The sequence below is a fragment of the Clarias gariepinus genome, chromosome 2, assembly GCF_024256425.1.
Source record: "Clarias gariepinus isolate MV-2021 ecotype Netherlands chromosome 2, CGAR_prim_01v2, whole genome shotgun sequence".
NCBI classification, from domain to species: Eukaryota; Metazoa; Chordata; class Actinopteri; order Siluriformes; family Clariidae; genus Clarias; species Clarias gariepinus.
Window position 1 is genome coordinate 46,961,057 of NC_071101.1, and position 7,955 is coordinate 46,969,011.

The window sequence follows — 7,955 nt, forward strand, 5'->3', positions numbered from 1 at the left end:
TACAGTTCAGTTCTCTGAAAGCGCAGCCTCTCAGGCACATTAACACTGGGTTCCCAACATTGATTGAAGTCATTGCATCAGAAACTATTTTTCACATATTTTATGTCTGCTAGTTTCCAAAAAAAGCAGCAGTATTGTCAAAGAATTGAGAGATAAATGTTTGACATTTTTGGCTCCCACACAGTTTATTCCATTGTCCAGCCTCATAGGTGTGTTGTTTATATTGCTAATCAATGTAAGTTTAAAGTTACAGTATTCAGAAGCCAAGGGCTGCGACATTCTTTCCTTTGTTTTACAAATATGACCCAATATACACTACCGTTCAAAAGTTTGAGGTTACTTGCAAATTTCTTTGTTTTTGTTTAGTGATTTATTTTCTACATTCTACAACAATACTAGGGATTTCAAAACTATAAAATAACACATATGGAATTAGGTAATTACGTAACAACAACAAAACAACAGTTAGTTGTTATTTTAAGACAAAGAGGTCAGCCTTTCTGTAATAGTTCTTACTGTACAAGAACAGTATTGTCAAGTGCATTTGCAAAATCCGTTAAGCACCATAATGAAACTGGCTCTCATAAAGACCATCCCAGGAGGGCGAGACCAAAACCTACCTCTGCCACAGACGAGAAGTTCATTTAGAGTTATCAGCCTGAAAAATGACCAATTAACAACCAGCACCTCAGATTAGAGGCGTTATGAAGTCTTTACAGAGCAGAAGTAGCAGAAACATCTCACCATTAACTGTTCAAAGGAGATTAATGCATTTTTGGACGCCTTCAGCATTCCTTTACAATGTAGAAAGAAATAAAAATCAGGAACGATCATGGAGTTAGAAAGTGACCCCAACCTTTTGAACAGTAGTGTATGTTCAGTGATACTTCAAATAATATATATATATATGTATTTTATTTCATAATGCGACTTTTCAGCAGAATGAGTCGTTCTGTCATTTAAGAGCTATAGGGCGGAGCCAGCTGTGTGATTGGTTGCTCCTTTATTCAGACGTAAGTGATAGCGCATGAAGTATCGAGTTAGGTCTATTGGTGCAATACATATTCTATGCAGTAGGTGGCAGTACAGTGTCTACTGGTAAATTATCCCTCTCTATCTGATCAGCTATTTATTCTTAAAAAAATTTGACCAAAGCATTTTGTGCACTATACATTATTTTATGGGTTTCACATACACATGACATTGAAGCACTTACTCTGCGTGAGCAAAAGTAATAATATATATATATATATATATATATATATATATATATATATATATATATATATATATAAATAAATGAATAAAAGAAATAAATAACCGGTTTAAAATGTATTCATTAACAAGGCCAAAAAATTAATTCATCTGTTTGTAGATAGGAAAAAACAATTACATCTCCACATATTTATGGACTAAACTGTGATGAAACGGTTAACAGAGGAGCATTCATAACCACTCTCGATTTTAGCTCCTCCTCTCACACACTCTCTCTTACACACACACACAGAACCAGGAAGTTATAGTCAAAGAAAACGAAACTCAGACTGTCTCTCTCTGTCTCTCTCTCTCTCTCTGTGACTTCAGGAAAATGGCTGAGGCCAGTATTTCAGTAGATCAGTTTTCAGTGGATCAGTTCATCTGTCCAGTGTGTCTGGATCTCCTGAAAGATCCGGTGACTCTCCCCTGTGGTCACAGTTTCTGTAAGGTGTGTATTAATGGCTGCTGGGATCAGGAGGATCAGAAGGGCGTCTACAGCTGTCCTCAGTGCAGAGACACTTTCACTCCAAGGCCTGTTCTACGCAGAAACAACATGCTGGCTGAAGTGGTGGAGAAACTGAAAAAGAAGACTGAAGTCCAAGCTGCTTCTCCTGCTCACTGTTACGCTGGACCTGGAGATGTGGAGTGTGATTCCTGCACCAGGAGAAAACACAAAGCCGTCAAGTCCTGTCTGACGTGTCTGGCTTCTTACTGTGAAACTCATATTACTCCTCACTATGAGTCTCCTGCCTTTAAGACACATAAATTAACAGAAGCTTCATTAAAACTACGAGAGAAGATCTGCTCTGAACATGATGAAGTGCTGAAGATCTACTGCCGTACTGATCAAACCTGTATTTGCTCCTTGTGCATGTTGGATAAACATAAAGGCCATGACGCTGTAACAGTTTCAGCAGAAAGAGCTAAGAAACAGGTGAGAACTAGAAATTGTTAATATATACAGTATACATGTGCCTATATGGAAGCGTTGCCAGTGTGTGTTAATAGGGTGGCTTCAGACTTCAAACTGTGCATTTGAGTTTCTGGATATGTCAGGTAGAGGAAAAGTTATCATTACTTTCATAAATGCTAAATTTTACCACTACAGGACTATGGGAATGATGTTATATAATAATATGATGAAATAATATCTTTTGCTCAGTCATTTCACTGCTCGATTCATTTCATCATATTGTACATTTTGTGCTAGAAAAATGATGTCACTCTATACTGGACAATCCTGAGCCCTATATGTAAAAAAAAAACAGCAAGTCAACACATTTCTTCCTACTACACTCTTTTTGTCCATTTTATGTTTCAGTCAGGTATCGAAATTAAAATGCAACATTAATGGCCGCATTCAGCAAAATGATTTTAATTTGTCTTGGAGTAAAAGTGAATGTGTTTGAATAATGATGCACATGTGGAGTTATGTACTTAACAAAAAATGGTGAAATAACTGAAAACATGTTTTATATTCTAGTTTCTTTAAAATATCCACCCTTTGCTCTGATTACTGCTTTGCACACTCTTGGCATTCTCTCGATGAGCTTCAAGAGATAGTCACCTGAAATGGTTTTCCAACAGTCTTGAAGGAGTTCCCAGAGGTGTTTAGCACTTGTTGGCCCCTTTGCCTTCACTCTGCGGTCCAGCTCACCCCAAACCATCTCGATTGGGTTCAGGTCCGGTGACTGTGGAGACCTTTTTTTGTTAAGTACATAACTCCACATGTGTTCATTCATAGTTTTGATGCCTTCAGTGAGAATCTACCAATGGAAATGGTCATGAAAATAAAGAAAACACATTGAGAGATAGATGAGAAGGTGTGTCCAAACTTTTGGCCTGTACTGTATACAGTATACACAATATTCATTACATTGTTTTATCCTCAGAGTGAGTTAAAGGAGAAGCAGATGAAATCCCAGCAGAGAATCCAGGAGAAGCAGAAGAAGGTGCAGGAGCTGAAACAGGCTGTGAACACTATAAAGGTGAGCAGTGAGCAGAGACAGAGCTGCTCCTAGAAACACACACAACATGGACAACATGGAGTCATTTAGAGTCGCAGTAAGAGAGGGAATGATAGATGAGCTTTAAATCCTGTGTGTGTGTGTGTGTGTGTGTGTGTGTGTGTGTGTGTCTGTCCTAACAGCTGAGTGCACAGACAGCAGTGGAGGACAGTGAGAGGATCTTTACTGAGCTGATCAGCTCCATGGAGAAAAAGCGCTCGGAGGTGACGGAGCTGATCAGAGCTCAGGAGAAGACTGAACTGAGTCGAGCTGAACGACTCCTGGAGCAACTGGAGCAGGAGATTGCTGATCTTCAGAGGAGACTCACTGAGCTGGAGCAGCTTTCACACACACACGATCACATCCAGTTCCTCCAGGTAACACTCACTGTCTGATCTACACACACAGCTGTTCCTCACACACTCTCTAAAACACCTCCTGTTAATGGAACAGTGAATGTCCTCTGATGTCACAAGTGTGTTTTACATTTAATCTGCTTTCTGTAGGCTTTAGCTTCTGGACGTCAGTCTCCTCTATTGAACAGACCAGACTTTCAGACCTCCATCATCAGTGTCCATCAACATCTCTCATTTGATGGAGTGAGGAATTCTCTCTCAGGTCTGAAGAAGAGACTCGAGGAATTCTGTGAGGAGGAATTCAACAAAATCCCTCCACATGGTAAGAGGAGCTGTTCCTGCTGGAGAAACACAATGATGGACGTCTTTACTCGCTCGGTCAAGTCTTATTTCTTAGCCATGCTCCTGCTGACCTTCCTGCAGACAGTTTGAACTAAAATACTGATTTAAAATGAATAAACTGACTGTATCACTTTAAACTGTTTCCATCTTTTACAACCTGATGATGCTTTTTGTCTTCATTTCCATTTTTCTCTCCACAGCTGCAGCAGTTCAGATCTTTTCACTACCAGAGCCACAGAGCAGAGAAGAGTTTCTGAAATGTACACACACACACACACACACACACACACACACACACACACGCACACACAAAAGGAGCTTGAAAAATATTAAATACAGGAATGTTGTGTGATTTAAAATGTTAATTTAATTATTTTTAGTTTATTTGTGTGTGTGTGTGTGTGTGTGTGTGAGAGAGAGAGAGAGAAAGAGAGAGAGAGTGTAAGAGAGAGAACAGAGAAGATTTCCTGAAATGTATATTACACACAGAAAAATTACAAATAAATAAATAAATGAATAAATAATAATAATAATAATAATAATAATAATAAAGTACTAAATCTTTCATAAACAGAATAGAAAACACTAAATACTGACAAATTGGAATAAATAACAGTTTTTTATTTCTTTAGATTAAAATCTGAATGAACATTGAGACATTTCTCCCTCAGATATCAGCGCACACAGACAGCTGTCTCACTCTTCACATGAATATACAGTATTCTGTGAATTAAACCCAACATGTTCACATTGTTCAGTTTGTTTTTCTCTTTTATTTTAGATTTCTGTTATCTGACTCTGGATCCCAACACGACACATCGTAACCTCATTCTGTCTGAGAAGAACAGAGCGGTGAGATACAGTGAGAGAGAGCAGCAGTACTCTGATCATCCAGAGAGATTTGACTCCTTGGAGCAGGTGTTGTGTAAGGAGAGTGTGTGTGGACGCTGTTACTGGGAGGTGGAGTGGAGCGGTAGTGTGTCCATATCAGTCTCATATAAAGACATCAGCAGGAAAGGACAGGGTTATGAGTGTGAGTTTGGAAGCAACAATCAGTCCTGGAGTCTGTGGTGTTCTTTTTCTTCTCTCTCTGTTTCTATCACAACAACATTAAGACTGATCTCAGAGCTCCATCATCCTCCAGAATAGGAGTGTATGTGGATCACAGTGCAGGAACTCTGTCCTTCTACAGCGTCTCTGACACGATGAAGCTCCTCCACAGAGTCCACACCACATTCACTCAGCCTCTGTACGCTGGGTTTGGGTTCTACAGGACTGACTCTACTGTGAGATTGTGTGATCCAGAATAAAGTGTGTAGTGTTTTGTGTAAAATTCCTGCACATTGTCACATTGTTGCTCAGTCATCTGTCTCACTAACACCCAGATGAGGATGGGTTCCCTGATTGAGTCTGGTTCCTCTCAAGGTTTCTTCCTATTGCCATCTCAGGGAGTTTTTCCTTGCCACCGTTGTCGTCACCCTTGGCTTGCTCATCAGAGACATTTCATTCATCATTCATTCATCTAAATATTATCTAGACACATTTTTCTCACACATATACACTTCCAAATATTTTCTTTTCAAAAAAAAAAAAAAAATTCTTTCATTTTTGTGAAGCTGCTTTGAGACAATGACCATTGTTAAAAGCGCTATATAAATAAAAATTATTGAATTGAATTAAATTGAATTAACACAGAATCCAGCTGCACAAACAGCTCAGTAATTTAACACAGCGACAATTAAAGAGTAAATATTAACACTGAATATAGTTTAATAAAAATAAACAGATGTATTATTAAATGTATTAAATGTATTATTATAAAGTTGTATCTGTGTGAAGAGCCGTGGTGAGATTCGGCACATCAGACGTCACTTTAGAATAACTTTATATTTACATTATTGAAAGTAGATGTTTAAAACTGATCACACACACATACACACACACACACACACACACACACCAGGCCCGTAGCCAGCCTAGTGCAAGGGGGGTTCTTTTTTTTAAAAAGTGGACCTTTTTTCTCAGTATTTTGTATTTCATTTTGAGGATTAAATACTGCATTTTAGTGACATGTGCTGGATTAGCTTGTCTGCTGGTATCATAATGTGCATGCTTTTGATGCACCAAAAATATTTACTACAATGTTGTCAAATTGCTTATCAAGATCACGTGCGACTTTTTTCACTTCAAAAACACACCCACACACACACACACACAGAGTTCGAAAGTTTAAAAACCACACTAAAAACAGAATACATTTAAGGAATTTTTACTGGAATATTATTAAACTACAAATACAACTTCTCTTATCAACATGCTCTCTTATTTCTTTGTCTTTGCCTCTTCACTTTATTGAACTTATATAAAATATTTTAATATTCAACAAATTGTTATTTATATAGTCTATTAATTAGGCGAAATATAATAAAAAAATATGTTAAATTCAACCTTTAAAATCCCAGTCATATAGCATAATTTAAACTTTATTGTCATGTCGAGCATTTACAGTAGGCCATCATTTACATTCAGAACGTAAAGTAAAGAGATCGAAATGAGGAATATAAACAAATATAAAAATATTACCATTAATTATCTAATAATAATAATATACAAATATTACGGGGAAAATACGATCAGTTAATGTACTTACAAGACTGTGGGATGGATAAAAATAATTTTTTGTGGGCTTATTTTATTTTATGTTTTATGTAACAATTATTAATAGTAAACTTCATTCGAATGCTGTCTACACCGCGTATAGACACTAGACAGCATCGCCTATTAATAGAATAATTTAATAAATTTACTAATTTAATAGAATAATTTATTAATTCAAATAAAAATAAATCCTTATATTATGCATGGTCAAGCAGGTTTGTTTACGCATTGAACTCTTTTCTTTTCTTTTTTGTTTTTTTGATGGATTAACATTATTTAACATAATAAATTTACAGATCCATCAGATAGGCTACTGTCTGTTAATGTTTATTTAAGATGTTACAGACTTGTCATAGCCATTCAGACTGCTCAAGAAAAGGCACAAGAGAACTATTCTGTGTGTGATGTGGGGTTGACGATTAGATACCACTTAACTAGCGTTAGCAATTTGATCTTGAGGTAGTAACAGACTTACTCTGTTTGGCAGTCTTTTTCAACATATGTTCAATATTCTCCGATAATGACGCTGCTGTCTGTTTTCTCTTCCGTCTCTCCTGCTCTTTCTGACCCATATTATACACCGCTGGATGCCGCCGCACACATTTAAAAAACGTCTGTTGCTTCGCAGGTTTGTCACGACGCGTTGTTTTTTTTTTTTTTGTAAATTCGAAAGTCGTTCGAACCACCCGAACCCCCCCTGGCTACGGGCCTGCACACACACACATATTTCAGCAAAGACTTTTTGTTTTTATCTGCAAAAAAAAAAAATTAATATCTGAAGTAAATTTTTGTAATGCAGTGAATTTTTAAATCTTCTAAATAAAAAAATCTTTATACTGTATGTATGTAACACCGTGTAAACACAGACTTGTATTATTATGAGTAATTTTTATGTGTCATAAATGTAACTAAAAAATTAATGAAAAACAAAAGAATTCAGTAATAAATCAATATCTGTGGTTTATTACTCACAAAGATGAGTTTTCTCTTTGCCCATTAATACATTCTGTGATATAAACTGTAGAAACTATGATGGAGGCGGGGACACGGGGACACAGAGACCAGTGGAACAGAGAAACATGAGCTCTTTTATTATCCAAAGCTAGGAATGTAGAGAATCCAGTGCAGGCGTCTTTGCAGTGCAGGGAGACAGTTGAGAAGCAGTGACTCAGGTGGCAGTGTAGAGTTACCTGTGTCAGTACACCAGTAAAGGCGGGGTGGCAGCCAAGTCGAGGCAGTGAGGCAGCCAGTTCTCTGTGGTCTGGTGTAGTGAAAGAATCCTCCAGTGTAACTGCAGAAAGAACACAACATGAGTGAAGCTCCAAGGACATCACTC

General features: G+C 37.3%; 1 pseudogene; it reads left to right on the forward strand.

Annotated features, from left to right (window-relative positions):
• Positions 1 to 1,553: 1,553 nt before the first annotated feature.
• On the forward strand, positions 1,554 to 5,277 carry LOC128508000 (E3 ubiquitin/ISG15 ligase TRIM25-like; annotated as a pseudogene).
• The last annotated feature ends 2,678 nt before the right edge of the window (positions 5,278 to 7,955 follow it).